This window comes from Hyla sarda, chromosome 6 (genome assembly GCF_029499605.1).
Source record: "Hyla sarda isolate aHylSar1 chromosome 6, aHylSar1.hap1, whole genome shotgun sequence".
NCBI lineage: Eukaryota > Metazoa > Chordata > Amphibia > Anura > Hylidae > Hyla > Hyla sarda.
The window spans coordinates 88,099,791-88,118,323 of record NC_079194.1 but is presented as its reverse complement, the minus strand read 5'-3'; the positions used below and the strand labels follow the sequence as shown (position 1 = coordinate 88,118,323).

Genomic DNA, 18,533 nt, shown 5'->3' with positions numbered 1-18,533 from the left:
CCACAACATGTACATTGATCTAAGGCTTCTCAGCAAAATGTATTAAACTAACAGGTCGTTAGTGTACTTAATGATCATGATAGTTAAAGCCCGCTCGCTTACCATGCACTCCCAGTCAAAGACTGGGAGACTGCCAGAAAGAATAGGGCCCTTTGAGGCTTCCTGCCAATTTATATAGGCCTGGGCTGATGGGGAGGGGCAGAGTGCTGAACAAGTAAAAACAAAAAAAGGGGATAGAAAACCAATTTCAACTGTTACCTCTGAACTTCTTATAACTTTGCCCCTGCAACCTCTCTGCAACTCATTTAGTGTGCTTGAGCTGTTGCCACTTCACACATTTTAGTTACGCTACAACTTTCTATACAAGTAAATATTGCCAGAAGGTTTTAGCACTGCCGAAACTAACGAGTGGCAAAAACAAGAAACAGCTTCTCGGCCTTTTGGCTAAGATCAAGTGTAGTATCTGTTCTTCTTCTTCTTCTTATTATTATTATTATTTTCATGCTGGTGGGGATGGGTGCTGCATGGAGGATTCAGGTGTACCAGGGCTTTCCGGGGCTGGTTCTGAGGAATCAGCTCGACGGCTGCCCCGATGTGACCTGTTCCCTCCGGGTCTCGCCATGAGGCTGAGAGGGTCTAGAGCCGTGGTACGTTTGTGCCTCGGGGAGTGGTGACCCTGAGGTGCCGAAACTCACTGGGAGGATGGACTCACTGAGTTGAAGCACGGGCACCATAATCTCTTCACCTTGTGGCACTCACCTCTTGATTCCCAGCCTTCTGGCTAGGATCAGAGAAATTTTTATAGATCCGGCCGGATGTCCAGGCAGTGTATCTGCACACATTCACTTATTTATTTCTTTTTTGTCTCACTGTGTCACTTTTTGAGTGTTGTGTGTTCACAGGATTTGTCAGGATGCGGTAGCCCTTCTGGGTGTCCCTCCTGGCGGTCTAGGGGAGGTGTGTGTGGCCATTAGGTTCCGCACCTCCCTGCAAACACCCCGGGTACTCCTGCTTTGGCAGGGTACCTACCGTTATCGGCTCTGCGGGCAGATACCTTGGCTAACGCCAAGGGGGATGCCGGGAGCATTTGTGGACCCCTAGTAGCTTCGGCGAAAAGGGACATCGAACCTGGAACCTCGCAGGTACCTTTTGGTCCGGAGGCGAAGGGTAAGGTTTGTTGGGGGCCTCTCTCCTATCGGAGAAGGGCTTGCGATAGACCGCATCCTTTGTGCACGTTTTTTTAGTGTAACACGTTTGCACTTTTTCTTGCACTTTGGGTGATTCGAGAGCACGTTCCTCGGCTTTAAAAAGAAAAATTAGCATTGCCGAAACTGGAACTTATAATTAAAGGAGCAAGAAGTAGCCATTGCTATGAATTCAATTAGACTGTGATGTTGCATTTGGTACAGTATACCACGACTGCCCCTTCATTCTTCATTTTAGTGATCTGTAGGTATTCTACTCAATGAAACCCAGAACATATTGGCCCGGATTTACTATTGTAAACCCTACATGTTTTGTCGGGTTCTGCACCAGAATTGAAAAGAACTCGACCAACTCTCCATTGGAACACGAAAAAGGTGTGTGGCCATTAGGAAAAGGTAGAGTGTCTATCAAAAAAGGGGCGTGACCCAAACATTTTCACAAAAACCCAACACATTTACTAAGGTTTCGACAGAAAATTTTGTGGATTTGAGCTTAGGAAAACCCCACAGATCAGAGCATGTTTATAAAAGCAAAATGTAGGGAAAAGTGCAAAATGTAGGGAAATCCTAGTAAATACAGTGGAAAAAAATTGTGGGGAATTAAAACCCACAAAGAAAGTTACACACACACTCTTAGTAAATCAGGGCCATTGTAACTGATATGGTAGTAATTTGTAATAAAGCTATTGAATGTTGATAGATAGATTAATATAGATAGATAGATCAAAATAACTTGAACACCCCTCTTTTCGTATGGTCAAGTTGAACTTGTAGTTTATATCTATGAATCAGTTTCTTTGTGGGGTGTGATATGTCAGACCCAACACAGTTCCAAAGGAGTATGATTGTTGGGCAGGCCCGTCGCTACAGGACAGGTAAACCAAGCAATTGCTTGGGGCCCCGAGCTGGCTGGGGGGCCCCGAGCACAGCCAGCGCTTTCCCGTCCTGTAGCGACGGGGCAATTCCACCCATCACCAGGGCCGGATTAACAATCATGCTCTTGGAGGTTGAGCTCCGGACCCCAGGCACCCAGCCAAACAAGAGGGCCCCAAAACATCTGACATTTTTTTTTAAAATAAAATCATTTGCAGCTTTGGAGTTCTTCTCACCTCACGACAATCCTGCTCCCCCCACCCCTGCTGCAATTGGTATCTTCCCTCAGCCCCGGACTCTTCTCTCAGCCTTCAGCCGTCTGAACAGGAGGAGGGGGAGGAGAGAGCACAGAGCTTTGAGGAGACCGCAGAGGCTGTACAACATGGGGCCTGACTATAGTAGGTGTGCCTGCATGTATATATGTGTGTGTGTGTGTGGATATATATATGTGTGTACATATGTGTATGTCTATGTACTGTGCGTGTGTGTGTTACTACTGTGGATGACTATATGTAAAGTGCATGTGTGTATCTATACCAGTGTTTCCCAACCAGTGTGCCTCCAGTTGTTGCAAAACTGCAACTCCCAGCATGCCCAGACAGCCAAAGGCTGTCTGGGCATGCTGGGAGTTATAGTTTTGCAACCTCTGTAAGCATCCTGGTTGGGAAACACTGATCTATTCTATCTGTGTGTGTATGAAGCATGTACAGTATGTATTGTGTACAGTATGTGTGTGTATATAATGCATGTACAGTATGTAATGTGTACAGTATGTGTGTGTATGATGCATGTACAATATGTAATGTGCACAGTATGTGTATGTATGATGCATGTACAGTATGTAATGTGTAGAGTATGTGTTGTGTGTATGAAGCATGCATGTACAGTATGTAACATGTACAGTATGTGTGTGTGTATGATGCATGTACAGTATGTAATGTGTACAGTATGTGTGTGTATGATGCATGTATAGTATGTAATGTGTACAGTATGTGTGTGTATAATGCATGTACAGTATGTATTGCGTAAAGTATGTGTTGTGTGTGTGTCTGTATGAAGCATGCCTGTACAGTATGTAATGTGTACAGTATGTGTGTGTGTATGATGCATGTACAATATGTAATGTGTATGATGAATGTACAGTATGTAATGTGTACAGTATGTGTGTGTATAATGCATGTACAGTATGTATTGTGTACAGTATGTGTTGTGTGTGTATGAAGCATACATGTACAGTATGTAATGTATACAGTATGTTTGTGAATGATGCATGTACAGTATGTAATGTGTACAGTATCTGTGTATGATGCATGTATAGTATGTAATGTGTACAGTATGTGTGTGTATGAAGCATGCATGTACAGTATGTGTATGTAATGTGTACAGTATCTGTGTGTATGATGCATGTACAGTATGTAATGTGTACAGTATGTGTTGTGTGTGTGTGTATGAAGCATGCATGTACAGTATGTAATGTGTACAGTATATGTGTGTGTGTATGATGCATGTATAGTATGTAATATGTACAGTATGTGTATGAAGCATGCATGTACAGTATGTAATGTGTACAGTATGTGTGTGTATGATGCATGTACAGTATATAATGTGTACTGTATGTGTGTGTATGAAGCATGCATGTACAGTATGTAATGTGTACAGTATGTGTGTGTGTATGAAGCATGCATGTACAGTAGGTAGTGTGTGTGTGTGTGTATGAAGCATGCATGTACAGTATGTAATGTGTACAGTATGCGTGTCTATGATGCATGTACAGTATGTAATGTGTACAGTATGTGTGTCTATGATGCATGTACAGTATGTAATGTGTACAGTATGTGTGTGTATGATGCATGTATAGTATGTAATGTGTACAGTATGTGTGTGTATGATGCATGTACAGTATGTAATGTGTACAGTGTGTGTGGTTTGTATGATGCATGTACAGTATGTATTGTGTACAGTATGTGTTGTGTGTGGATGAAGCATGCGTGTACAGTATGTAATGTGTACAGTATGTGTGTGTGCATGATTCATGTACAGTATGTAATGTGTACAGTATCTGTGTGTGTATGATGCATGTATAGTATGTAATGTGTACAGTATATGTGTATGAAGCATGCATGTACAGTATGTGTATGTAATGTGTACAGTATCTGTGTGTATGATGCATGTACAGTATGTAATGTGTACAGTATGTGTGTGTATGAAGCATGCATGTACAGTATGTAATGTGTACAGTATGTGTGTGTGTGTGACGCATGCATGTACAGTATGTAATGTGTACAGTATCTGTGTGTATGAAGCATGTACAGTATGTAATGTGTACAGTATATGTGTGTATGAAGCATGTACAGTATGTAATATGTACAGTGTGTGTGTATGATTCATGTATATTATGTAATGTGTACAGTATGTGTGTATGTATGATGCATGTATAGTATGTAATGTGTACAGTATGTGTGTATGTATGATGCATGTATAGTATGTCACGTGTACAGTGTGTTGTGTGTATGATGCATGTACAGTATGTAATGTGTACAGTATGTGTGTGTGTATGATGCATGTACAGTATGTAATGTGTGCAGTATGTGTGCTGTGTGTATATAATGCATGTACAGTATGTGTGTGTGTTGTGTGTATAATGCATGTACAGTATGTAATGTGTACAGTGTTTGTGTGTGTGTATGAAGCATGCATGTACAGTATGTAATGTCTACAGTGTGTTGTGTGTGTGTATGATGCATGTATAGTATGTAATGTGTACAGTGTGTGTGTATATGAAGCATGTACAGTATGTAATGTGTACAGTGTGTATGAAGCATGCATGTACAGTATGTGATGTGCACAGTATGTGGTGTGTGTATGAAGCATGCATGTACAGTATGTAATGTGTACAGTGTGTGCGTGTGTATGAAGCATGCAGGTACAGTATGTAATGTGTACAGTGTGTGTATGAAGCATGCATGTACAGTATGTAATGAGTACAGTGTGTTGTGTTTGTATGAAGCATGCATGTACAGTATGTAATGTGTACAGTGTGTTGTGTGTGTATGAAGCATGAGTGTACAGTATGTAATGTGTACAGTGTGTTGTGTGTGTATGAAGCATGCATGTACAGTATGTAATGTGTACAGTGTGTTGTGTCTTTGAAGCATACATGTACAGTATGTAATGTGTACAGTATGTGTGTGTATGATGCATGTACAGTATTTAATGTGTACAGTATGTTGTGTGCGCATGAAGCATGCATGTACGGTATGTAATGTGTACAGTATGTTGTGTGTGTATATAATGCATGCAGTGGCAGATCCAGGGGGGGGGGGAACGGGGCAATTGCCCCCCCCCCCAAGATTAATTTCCCCATCACTATTAAGGACATCCATATTAAGGACATCCCATGCCCCTGTTAACCCATTGACATCCCGTGCGTGCGCCCATTGGAAAGCAACGCGGAGGAGCGGAGCAGCGAACAGGACATGTGCTGGCCAGCATGGTAAGTGACCAGCGGCACATCAGCTTCAGTGCTCCAACCACCACTCCTCCAGTCCCGGAACCTACTGCTATGGTGGCCGGACCAGAGGAGTAGTGTTGAGCGGCATAGGCCATATTCGAATTCGCGAATATTCGCGAATATATGGACGAATATTCGTCATATATTCGCGAATATTCGCATATTCGTTATATCCTCGTTTTATTTTCGCGCATGCGAAAATACGCGCATGCGAAAATTAGCATATGCGGAAATTCGCATATGCGAAAATTAGCATATGCTACTTTTCGCATATGCGCATTTTCGCACGCCAGTCTCACACAGTAGTATTACAGCCTTCTTTACACCACACAAGCTGGAAGCAGAGAGGGGTGATCACTGAGATGTGTACTGTGAAGAAAAAAAAAAATAAAAAAAAAATAAAAAAACGAATATTCGTAATTACGAATATATAGCGCTATATTCGCGAAATTCGCGAATTCGCGAATATGCGATATTCGCGAATAATATTCGAATTGCGAATATTCGCGAGCAACACTACAGAGGAGCAGTAACACTGAAGTAGGGCAGTAAACAGGCATACAGCCTCCAGCCATACACTGTATGGCTGGAGGATGTATGTCTGTGGGGGAACATACTACACCTAATGTGGGGGGACTATACTGCACCTAATGTGAGGAGACTATACTGCACCTAATGTGGGGGAGCACTATACTGCACCTAATGTGGTGGAAATATAGCCTAATGTGGGGAGAACTATATTGCACCTAATGTGGGGGGACTATACTGCACCTAATGTGGGGGAACTATAGCATAATGTGGGGAGAACTATACTGCACCTAATGTGGGGGAACTATACTGCACCTAATGTGGGGGAACTATACTGCCAACCTAATGTGGAGAACTATACTGCACCTAATGTGGAGAACTATACTGCACCTAATGTGGGGAGAACTATACTGCACCTAATGTGGAGAACTATACTGCACCTAATGTTGGGGGACTATACTGCACATAATGTGGGGGAACTGTACAGCACCTATTGTGGGGGAACTGTACAGCACCTATTGTGGGGAACTATACTGCACCTAATATGGGGGAACTATACCGCAGCTAATGTGGGGGACTATACTGCACCTAATTTGGGGAGCTATACTGCACATAATGTGGGGGCCTATACTGCACCTAATGTGGGGGAACACTGCTAGCCTAATGTGGGGAGGAACTCTGCTGCACCTAATGTGGGGGGAATTCTGCTGCACCTAACGTGGGGGCCTCGTATCGACGTTCGCTCACGTCGCGCTCCCAGAATTTAAGGGCCGGCGTTACTGCGTCCTGACGCCAGCCCTAGAGCGTGACGTGCGTGAACATCAAGGGGGGGGGGGGGTCCTTCCATGTCCATTTTGCTTGGGGCTCCCAAATTCCTTCAAACGGCCCTGTTGTTGAGGTACACCTGGTAGCTGGTGACCGGAGTTGTTGAGTTGATGGGTGAGTTGAGGTCTACTGTTTTCTTGAGCATAGTTCAGTATGCAAAGACCAGCAAAAACATCTGCAGACAGAAGTAGCTTTGGCTGAAAGTCAAAGCTTTACCCAAGGAACAGCACTAGATTATAGCTTAAAGACACATTATTGATACTGCTAAACTTGCATTCAACTCTGCAGTAATTTGAGGGGCCTTGGTTTTGTGTTTTTTTGGCTATAACTTGACAAAGCGTGCTTCGATAGGTAAAGGTATAAAAGTTCACTATTTGTATGATGTATGTCCATAGGATTGAAGGCATCTGAAGGAAATAAACTACTTTAGCTATAAATAGAGTCTATTTTACCTTTACAGCAATTATAGTAGAGAATCTCGAGATCATCTGGTGGAGATTTTCCTCTATTGTTGCTCTGTAAACCATATTATGTCATTCTCCTTATGTGAAGATTGGACAAAATAAACCCCTTAATGGCCATAAGGAAATCCCCAGGGAGTTTTCCTTGAAATATACTGTTTTCATTATTCATTACAGTATGATCCATAGATAGATACAGTATGTTGCCTATAGCCCCTCTCCTTTGAAATTCTCATTTATGAAAATGCATGTAATAATTGGAAAATATTTGTTTACAGCCTCTTGAAAACATCAAGCGCCATTACTGTAATTTTGTCTGTTTACCTCCTATTTGTGTGATGGTTTTTCAATTTTCTACAAAGAAATTTCTATATCTGGAAATAAATCAGGTGGAAACTCTCAGTGTTTGATAATACACAGATGGGAACTCGAGTCGTAACCTCCCTAAATTCATTACAGATACTTCAGTAATCTACCTACTATAATTCAATCCTTCAGTTACATTGACAGTTATCATCTGAATTTACTTTAGAATACTACGAGAGGGTAGTTTGTGTGTATATTTTTTTTTATAAGCTGTTCCTTAGCCCACCATGTAATTAATTCCCATTATATACTAAATAAATATAGTGTATACAATATGCACACAGATTGGCCATAGCAATAAAAGTTGGGCCAGTTTACCTGTTGTCCTTCCTTGGAACACTTTTAGTGGGTCTAACTCATACATGAAAGAATGTATAGTGCAACTGATTTACAATAGAAATGATTACAACAGGTTGAGATGTGTATCATGCATGCAAGACTTACCGAAGCATGTACCAACCCCAACATATGTTTAACTCTGGATAAGCTTCCTCAGGGGGCATGCAGGAAGGTACTTCCTGCATGCCCCCTGAGGAAGCTTATCCGGAGTTAAACATATGTTGGGGTTGGTACATGCTTTGGTAAGGCTTGCATGCATGATACATATCGCGACCTGTTGTAATCATTTCTATTGTAAATCAGTTGCACTATACATTCTTTCATGTATGAATTGAGACAGTTACATTTCTATTACTATGTGTTTGCCCTGCCTTCCTTTGTCTAGAACTCCCTAATGGGATTGCTATTGGTACCATTTTGCAGTAATGTTTGTTTTCATCATGTTTTTCTTATTCTAAGGCTGGGTTCACACTACGTTTGTAGTGTACAGGAATCGGATACAGCTGGGGGAGCGAAAATTAGGCGCTCCCGTATCCCAGCCGTATCTGTCCCGAACCCCATTCATTTCAATGAGCCGACAGGAGTCAAACGCTGACTCCGGTCGGCTCATTTTTGCCCTGTATACGGAAATCTTGTACTAAAGCAGTGGTCTCAAAGAGTGGCCCTTGAGAGGTTGCAAAACTTCAAGTCCCATCATGCCCAGACAGCCATCGGCTGCCCTAGCAAGCTTGGAGTTGAAGTTTTGCAACATCTTGAGGGCCACACTTTGAGACCACTGAACTAGCGGGACAATATACCAACACTGTCGGATTGGCCATTGATGGTGTTTCATGCACACAAGTATTTTTGAACAAATAAAGGGGTACTCCTCTGCAAACATCTTATCCCCTATCCAAAGGATAGGGCATAAGATGTTAGATTGCAGGGGTCCCGCCGCTGGAGACCCCCGTGATCTCAATGCTGGCAGCGGTGGCGTCAGAAATGCAGAAGCTTGCAGCTTTTGCGATCGTGACGTTCCACCACGCTCCCTCCATTAACTTCTATTGGAGGACGAGTGCCACGCCAGAGATCGTGGGGGTCCCCAGCAGCAGGACCCCCACGATCTAACATCATATCCCCTATCCTTTAGATAGGGGATAAGATGTTTGCGGCGGAGTACCCCTTTAAGTTGTTAAACGCTGTCTGGAAAATTTGTCCTGTTGGGTCAAATTTTTTCCTGTTGTGTACCAAACTTTGAACTCATAGGTGCAAATGCCTACTTTTTTTTAGATCAAGGCAAAAAAATATGAAACAGCCAGAAACTGTCATATAGATAATGTGCACTTACCACCGAATATATTTCTGACGACCAATATGAAATTTTCCCCTTGATGCTCAATTTCTGCCACCTCAGCAAAAATAGAAATACCTATTAAGATCAATAGAAAATCGGTATTGCATTAAGTTGGGTCCCCCAGAGAAAGACAATGGGGGAGATAAATTAAAATGGTCGGGTTTTTGGACTAGACAGTTGCGTTCCATTTTTTTTTTTTTTTCAGTTGCTCAGACTGTTTGAAAATCTGCTACATCTTTAAATGGTTTTGTGTAAATTTACACCCTTTTTAAATTGGCTTACTTGTAAGTCCGAAATGTGTGCCAAAATTTTGGCACACAGTTGCACATGTAAGCCACAGCCATTTCTCATAAGCTACACCCACTTTCTTTTACGCCACACCCCTTGCCTTGTGCATGGTGCAAAAATCTATTATTTTTTTCAAATTTGTTCTAAAAAATGTTATCAGTTAAAATATTTGAAGCTGATCTCCAACCAGAGGTCTCTTCTATAAGCTATCCCCCTCTATTGACTAAGAATTCGCTAATAAGCAATTTGAAAAAGTTATTTTATTTTTTATTGTATAATACAATATAAAATACATGAATATATATATATATATATATATATATATATATATATATATATATATATATATATATATATATATATAGGGGAATATGCAAAGCAGCTCATTACATCACCTTTTCAGGTAATGTTTCCTGGTATCAGTTTAGCTCCTGTTAAGGAATATAAAAAGCTGATCGGGATTTTATGCCAAGCCAGACTACTCCCCAAAAGGGAAGTTTCTACCCATCTGCAGACAGCTGTTTCTTTTTTTTTTATTGAAAGAGCTTTAACAGCTGTTTCTTCTTGTTTTTGCCACTTGTTAGTACAGAGCAGGGTGATCTGGCTTGGCTCCGTGGGCATTCTGGGTAGGAGAATATGCAAAGCAGCTCATTCACATTAATCAGCTCTGGTCTTTGATCTCTAAATATATGAGCTCACCTTTCTGAAGGCAGCTCTGGTGGAAACACATTTATCTAAGGGTTAATTTGGTGACTTGCTGGGACTAGTAGTGGATACTCAGAGGTCTGGTGGCCTTAACACTTGCACCATCACACTCTCTCTAGCGTCTTGGCTGGACCAATAGGGTGTGATCGTGAAAACTGGCCTCGCCCTGAGGTAAATACTCACCCCCTTTAGCTGCTCTCAGGCCTCTTACCCCCAGCCAAGCCAGATCACCCTGCTCTGTACTAACTAGTGGCAAAAACCATGAAACAGATGTCTGCAGATGGGTAGAAACTTCCCTTTTGGGGAGTAGTCTGGCTTGGTATAAAATCTGGATCAGCTTTTTATATTCCTTAACAGGAGCTAAGCTGATACCATGGAACATTACCTGAAAAAATGATGTAATGAGCTGCTTTGCATATTCCCCTACCCAGAATGCCCGTGGAGTGCTTAATGGCCTTCTGAAGCTCTGTTACACCAGGAGTGGTGGCCTCGCCCTGAGGTAAATACTCACCCCCTTTAGTTTATATATATATATATATATATATATATATATATATATATTTATATTACAATTATTATACCCCTATAAAAACCATGTGGCATCATTTATAGTTGTTCTGATGTGCATGATGGGATATTTCATGGGACACATTATTTTGTAATACTTATAATACTCTTATGAAAGAACTAACTGAATATTCTTGGAGAGGGTGCACCGTGCCACTTGGTCACAGTGTGGGGATTTATTCGGGCACTGAGCTTCTGACAGCAAACACTTATCAGATTCTGCAATTCTTGTTTTTGAATCCTTACAAAGGAATCAAAATTTCTCAATTATTTTTAATGAGTGACCCATCTGACTCCACTGGTTTTCCCATGTGAACTGTTGTTCTGGTTGATAGAATAATATACAGACAAATCAAAAGAAATACACACATATATATTTTTTTTTTTATAGAAATTCTCCTTTCATTCCATTGGCAGCCACATGGTCAAACATAGATTTACATAAATGATGTAAACCAGAACATGTGCAATACCACAAAAACATTTAAAACTGGACCTAAAAAAAGATACTGACACTACCTGGTTAGGCTGAAATTCGGGTCAGGACAGGGGTCATTGGAATAGGAGCGAAGAATGTAATGCTTTAGAGCTTACAGTGTTTTCTTCTGTAGTACAAATGTGGCTTCTGACTTGAAGACTATAGGTCTATTTTAAACAATCCTTCCAAGAATGTGGTGACCAGCCTCATGCAGCACGAAAGGTTCTTGCTAAACCATAGACATAGACACATTTATATTGTCCATTGTGGCTTTTAACTAAAAAATAAATAAAAAATAGGAACACAGTTCCACAACCCTGAGGCATGGACATTTTACCCACAGGTTAAGTAAATATATGATTTCTGCATGTCTTACAAATGAATTCCTTCATAAATAAATTCCATATGGTCATATGGTATAATTGGGTCCATTATAAATCTCTGTTTTGACAACAATATAAGCTAATTCACTGAAACTTGCTATACGTACCTGTTTTTCTGCTGAATTTCATTAGGAATGTCAATAGATGTGTAAAATTCAATATCCTTATATTCTCTTTGAAAACGTTTTCCCTTTTTTTAATAGTTTTCTTTTCATAACTCTACAGAGTTAAAAAAATTGTTCTTTTTGTACATAAATTTTCTTTTTGTTGAATGCATACAGACCATGAATGTCATAAAATGTCAACTTTTAAAATAATTTAGAATAAATTGTCAAATTGTATTATACATTTATTTGTGATGCCCCAAATGAAATTTCGAATTTCTCTGCTTTCAGGTTCTTTCCCATTCATCTGGAGATCCGGCCATAGTTTCCTTCCAATGTAAAGGTGCTGAATTTAAAAACATTGCCTGCAGCATTTTTATCTGGAAAAACCTAGTGGGAACTATGCAGGATGGTCCATATGTCAGATGCTCTAGTTCAGCCTGACATGTGGCGTATCAATCATGTGAACCTAGCCTTAGACCACATGATATAGAGTGCTATAGAAGGTGAAATAACTTAATAGGAAAGGAAACAGCTAACCCAGGTTTAGTCCAAACCTTGCTAAAAGATTGTGTCAGTGAAAAAAACCTTGTGTGGTTTGTTGCGGGCAAACCTGCTAAAAGAGCATCAGACACATTAGAGAAAGGAGAAGGAGAAAGGATCACATGACCTCAGGGTAGCCCATAATATCTTGCAAACAGCTCATCCAGACAATCAGGAGGCAGTATATGGATGAAGTTAAAGCCACTATGAAAGCCTATGCACAAAGCTTCAGCAGCCATTTTAGAGATACCAGGTTTTAGGGGAAGATCTCTGTAAGGGACAGTGAGCAGCCAATGAAGATCACAGATAGGAGTAAGATTACACAAGTATAATCATTGTAGTTATTCTAGCACTGCAGAGAGTGCTCGGCATCTGTTCTGTCAGTAAAAAAATTGTTTTATTGCAACTTTGCAAGTTGTGTGCCAGATTTTTTGTGATATACTAATTGTTGTGAAAAAGACGTGCACATAGGGTTATGTGTGACTTTTGCGCACATTCTAGGATGCTTATCCTGATGAAGGGGACTTGGCGGCTGTAGCCGCCAGCCATCCGGCATGGAGCAGAGTTCGCTCCGTGCACGGATGACTGGGGATGCCGAGATCAAACATCTTTAAGTGTCAAGTAGGCAGGGCTGCTTTAATACTGTGCATCACTAGCCTCCTGTGTCCCCCTTTCCATCCTGGTTAATTGACGTGCAGTGCACCAAGCCTTGACTTTAAATCTTGAGCAAAACTGCAGCAATTTGGCCCAACTCCTTGTCACGTGAGCCCAGGGAGAAAATCATCATTTCATAAGTTGTGGCAAACCCATCAATACTAGCAAAGATATGTTTGCTATCATTATCCTGTCACCTATCTGATGGTGTATGACCCCCCCCCCCCCCTTTCTTTGTTTCTTAGTTTCTTTGTGCTCCCGTGAACAGTGTGTCTAATGAAGTTAAAGCAGAGTGGTCACATGGTCCGGCGCTCCCAACCATGGAGACTAACGAATAGGGAGGCGCAAAGGAGACCCAGGGGAATGCCTGAGCATTGCACAAAGTCTCCAAATTCCCTCCATTTTACTTAAGAGAATATTAGCTCATTACAAAACTATGAATCACCTACATTAACCACCTACATATTCAGGTTAGTGCGGGTAATCAGGTTGTTGGTTTTAATTTAAGACAGCAGTGTAGAACAAGTTCTTTTCTTTCTTGAGAAGGACTTTGAAGAACTTTTCCCACAAAGCATTGCATGTATTGTACGGCTCCATATGCCAATTTGGCAGTCTTCTCTAATCCCACTACACTAAAATCCCACTAAAAATATACTAGGTTACTTGGCTTCAAATAGGGACATCAGACTGGGAGCCACATTGATCCTGCGGAATATGTTGAAGTTTTACAAGCAAGTGAGTATATATTTTATTTAAACAAGAGTGTCCCCATATGGGTATATAACCTTAGGAGACAAGGTAAAGGAAAAAAGGTAAATTTACTGTGTCTTTTAAAACCTATGGGATGTATATTGTAAATAATCTTTTTCTAAGCAAGTCCTTATCTGTTCTCCATATCACAGACACCTCATAGCTTTGTCAGTGTACTCCTGATTCATTCCCTTGGATAGGAATTGCTGGTAAATCACTGGAGTACAGGGCGATACGCTTGAATGAATCTTGGTAGGAGACCAACTTCTGATCGCTCATTTAGAATTTGCATGCGGCTCCAATCAGTGCGGAGTCCTACAGGATGAGGATGAGGAGGAGAACCTTCTTACTGCAATCACATGGTTGGATTCCTGTCCTATTCTCCAGTCAACAACTTAAATTATATCAGAATAAATCAAGAGAATCAACCCCAGACGCAACCTCCTGCTTTCTCAGTCTTTACTCTTTATGGTCACGCATAGCATATATGCTAAGGATTTTCCACATGTAGTTTTCATGTGGAAAATCAGCAATATTTAAAGGGGTACTCTGCTGGAAAACATTTTTTTTTAATATCAACTGGTGTCAGAAAGTTAAACAGATTTGTAAATTACTTCTATTAAAAAAAATAAATCCTACCAGTACTTATCAGCTTCTATATGATCCACATGAAGCTCTTTTCTTTTTGAATTTCCTTTCTGTCTGACCACAGTGCTCTCTGCTGATACCTCTGTCCATTTTAGGTACTATCCAGAATAGAAGCAAATCCCCGTAGAAAACCTCTCTTGCTCTGGACAGTTCCTAAAATGGATAGAGGTGTCAGCAGAGAGCACTGTGGTCAGACAGAAAGGAAATTCAAAAAGAAAAGAACTTCCTTTGGATCATACAGAAGCTGATAAGTACTGGAAGGATTAAGATTTTTTAATAGAAATAATTTACAAATCTGTTTAACTTTCTGGCACGAGTTGATAAAACAATGTTTTCCAGTGGAGTACCCCTTTAATGGAGCAGCAGGGTAGACAAGATTTAGGTAATCTTATCCAAAGATAATTTCTGAAAGATAACTGACCAATATATCTTACTAATACGTGTTCCTCATTGGAAAATGAAAATAAAAAAAAAAATTGAAAAAAAACAGCAGTCGGACCCTTTGTGATCTAAAACTTATCCCCTATCCCCTTTTTTCCATGATACTTGTCCTTTAATATGCAGTGTTGAAGATTTTGAGGAACTGCATTTTTTTTTTTCACTTTGCATATTTTTTACCAAAATCCACAAAGACAAAGAGGTTAAGTGCAAGCTTGCTGCTGCTGAATTTGGTGCAGAAAAGTCTTCTATGTGTGGCTATTAATTTTTGTGCAATGCGAAACCTGCTGCTCAAGTGTGTGGTTTTTCCAGTCCAAAATTGTTGCGCATGTCCCTTTATACATTTGCGCATATGACATGAAGCCCCTGGATAGTGCAAAAAAGCATAAAAAAGCTCACACAGATTACTGCGCCAGACAGGCACTGGAGTAAATTTGTGCAAAAATGTTTTCTAGTAAATGATAAACTAAGCACACCAAGAAGGGCGTCTGTAAACCCCGCCCCCTGCAAGCGCACAGGAACAAATTTGAAGAAGCCTGCACGGACAGCATTAAAACAACGCAAAATGAGAGGATAACTTGGACGCAAGTCAATTGGCAAAAGAGGAACACACAACACACGCAATTTTGTAGGTGCAGTTGTGTATAGGAGAGGGCACAATGCTGTCACGTGTCAGTCCTATTTCAAAATTACACAAATTTAGGACTACAGCGGTGCATCTGTGTTATCATGTTGTCATTCAGCCCATGTCCTGAAGTAAACACTGCCTTAAATGGTCTAAGGTAACGACGTTTGATGGTTTTGATGAACCAAACTCTTGAGATTCTACATCGGAGAATAATTCTCTGCCCACATTACACATTTTTCAATTGGCAACAAATATGACTAAATATGGTATGTTCCTTAAACCTCTTGTCGAAAACTAGTACCTGCAGCCAAAATGCTGATTATAACATGTAAGGGTACTACCACTAGGCCTTCCATCTGTCAACATTAAAGTGGCTTTCCCATCAACGCACGCTATGTTATTGTTCAGTTACTACCAGAAACCCCACCCATCCTCAGAATGTTAAAGGGGTATTCCAGCCTTATACATCTTATCCCCTATCCAAAGGATAGGGCATACGATGTCAGATTGCAGGGGTCCCGCTGCTGGTATCCCCATGATCTCGGGGCAGCCCCCCGGCATTCTGTGCCGGACGCTTCCTCCAAGACAAGACGTGACATTCCGGCCACGCCCCCTTGTGATGTCATACCACTTCCCCTCTATTCATGATCTCATTCCCTTTAAGTACTCAGGTCCCTTCACAGTTTTTGGGACGGTAACAAGACAAAAATGACTGCATATGTCCATGGTGAGGGCTAGGGCTTACATTACTCAAAGCTCTAAAATCCAGCAGAATGAGAAGAGCTGACTTATTAGTCTGTGCCGAGATGCTGCCAAACATCTCGGCACAGAGAAAAAACACAACATTATCCATTGTCCTGTACTAAAGAGCTTACAATCTACAATGCTGGATTTTCTACCAAATTACATCAGCCAGCGATTTTTCACTCCGACTGCACTAGTTATATTTCAGCCACCAGTTGCCAACTCTGTTTTGCAGGATAACATGATTTACATGACCGCAGATGTATGCAAACAACTATATATTTGACTGGCAAAGCTTTCAGGAAGCGGTTCCCACAAAAATCCTTGGAACATGTTCTGGAAGTAATACACCATATCTATTGGACAAACATTATCCAGATATCTGCAGATACCCCGGGAGAGCGACCATACCATGATACAGTTGGAATTCATTTGTCATTTACCGGTTGTAAATCCTATGACATCCACTTAGATTTTTTATGCATGTTTAATGAGAATTTCAGGCCGTATTGCAAAACAAATATTAAGAATAATAAGAATAAAAATGATAATAGGCTGGGTGAGGAGCACTGCACATGTTTGACAGCTACAAACAGGACGCTGCTGTTTATAGTACATAAATATACCGTAATAGTGCATATTAAATGAGTCGTGACGGACACACATCCAGGCCAATAATGGCTTTCACCTCCCAGCTTCATTGTTCTGTTCTGTTTTATCTGTCATTTTATGCTCGGGGAATGGAAGACATTGTGAACAAAGTGTTTATTCTCTCGCATATGAACATGAAATGAATGAAATTACATTGCTTCCATGTGTATCATGTCTACTTTTTTTTAGTAATGGACAATAAACACATGTTTAACTAATATCCGTTCCTTCATGTGTGAATGTGAGTCATTTCTTACATTGCACCTTTCATATACAGTAGGTTAAGTGGTAAGTGACATCTGTCATTGCATGAGGACCTGTCAGGGTCATGTATAGACATCAATGGTCTCCAAAAAGGCATCTGCAATATGCAACCTCTAGCAAAACTACAACTCCCATCGTGCTCTGGCAGAAATTCTTGAGATATTGCACATATTGTACAGAGGTAAACTGATAACGTATATATACATTGTCTTGTTAAGCTGACAATGGAACTTTCCCTATGGTAGTCTAAGATGCATTAGAGTCCATTTCATAGGAAGACATTACGCTGACTGTTTATGTACTGTGAGATAAAGCCAGAGTGTCCTAAAGAAACCCAGACAGCAGGGAAAATACATAGAAACTCCTTGCAGATGGTATTCCATGGATGCAATGCTAAATTCTGTGCCACCCATTCATGTCATCTCTTTGAAATGCATAGTCGTAACATACTTTAGTGGCCTCCTCCTAAGGGTCAATGGCAATCATTTAGTTGAGAGGTATAAACCAGTGGATTGATCCTTAAAGGGGTTATCCACCATAAGGTGATTTTAGCACGTATATAAAAAATTATATAAAAAAAATGTAAAAAGAGAAAACCTATACCGAGGATACTGCGTTGCGCATACCCATGTGCCAAGAAAGAGTACTAATAGAGTAAAAAGGGGAGGCAGTCCTGCTAGGCTAGGTCAGAGTAAAAGATATAAGGTAAAAAATTAGAAGAAAGAGAGAGAGAAAAAAGAAAACGTGTCTAAAATAGCATAAAATGATAACATTTATTTGGAAAAATGATGTGAGGTCTGCGGCAGGGCCCTTGTCGCAGACTGGTCACTAGATAAAATGCTTACAATGGTATAAAATGCTAAAAATATAAAATATACACAGTGGTATTGCACTTCAACAATTGGACAATGAGACAATGAAAGTGGGGCAATGGGGCAGTGCAAACAGTATCTGTTTAGTTATACTGTAAAGTCATATTATAGGAGCCAGGATTAATCCAGATGAAAGTACATAGCAAAAAAGTTGATAATCCCATAAGGCAAATTTTTGGTAGCTCTGGAGCCTCCCAGATTGGGGCCCACTATAAACGTTTTTAGGTGCAGAGATACAGGCGATGCCCCCTCTACCCCGACGGCACGGGGACTGAATGCAAGAGGGCAATCGCTTTACAGTTCAGGCACTTAGTGCCTCTTACCGGCTACAGTGTGCACAGTCAGGTGAGTGCAGCTGTGCTTGCGATCCGGATA

General features: G+C 40.8%; 1 non-coding gene across 1 annotated transcript; it reads left to right on the top strand.

The window, feature by feature from the left end:
* The first annotated feature begins 424 nt into the window (after positions 1–424).
* On the top strand, positions 425–607 carry LOC130277855 (U2 spliceosomal RNA). The gene has a single exon (XR_008845613.1). It is a non-coding gene; the product is annotated as a U2 spliceosomal RNA (small nuclear RNA).
* The last annotated feature ends 17,926 nt before the right edge of the window (positions 608–18,533 follow it).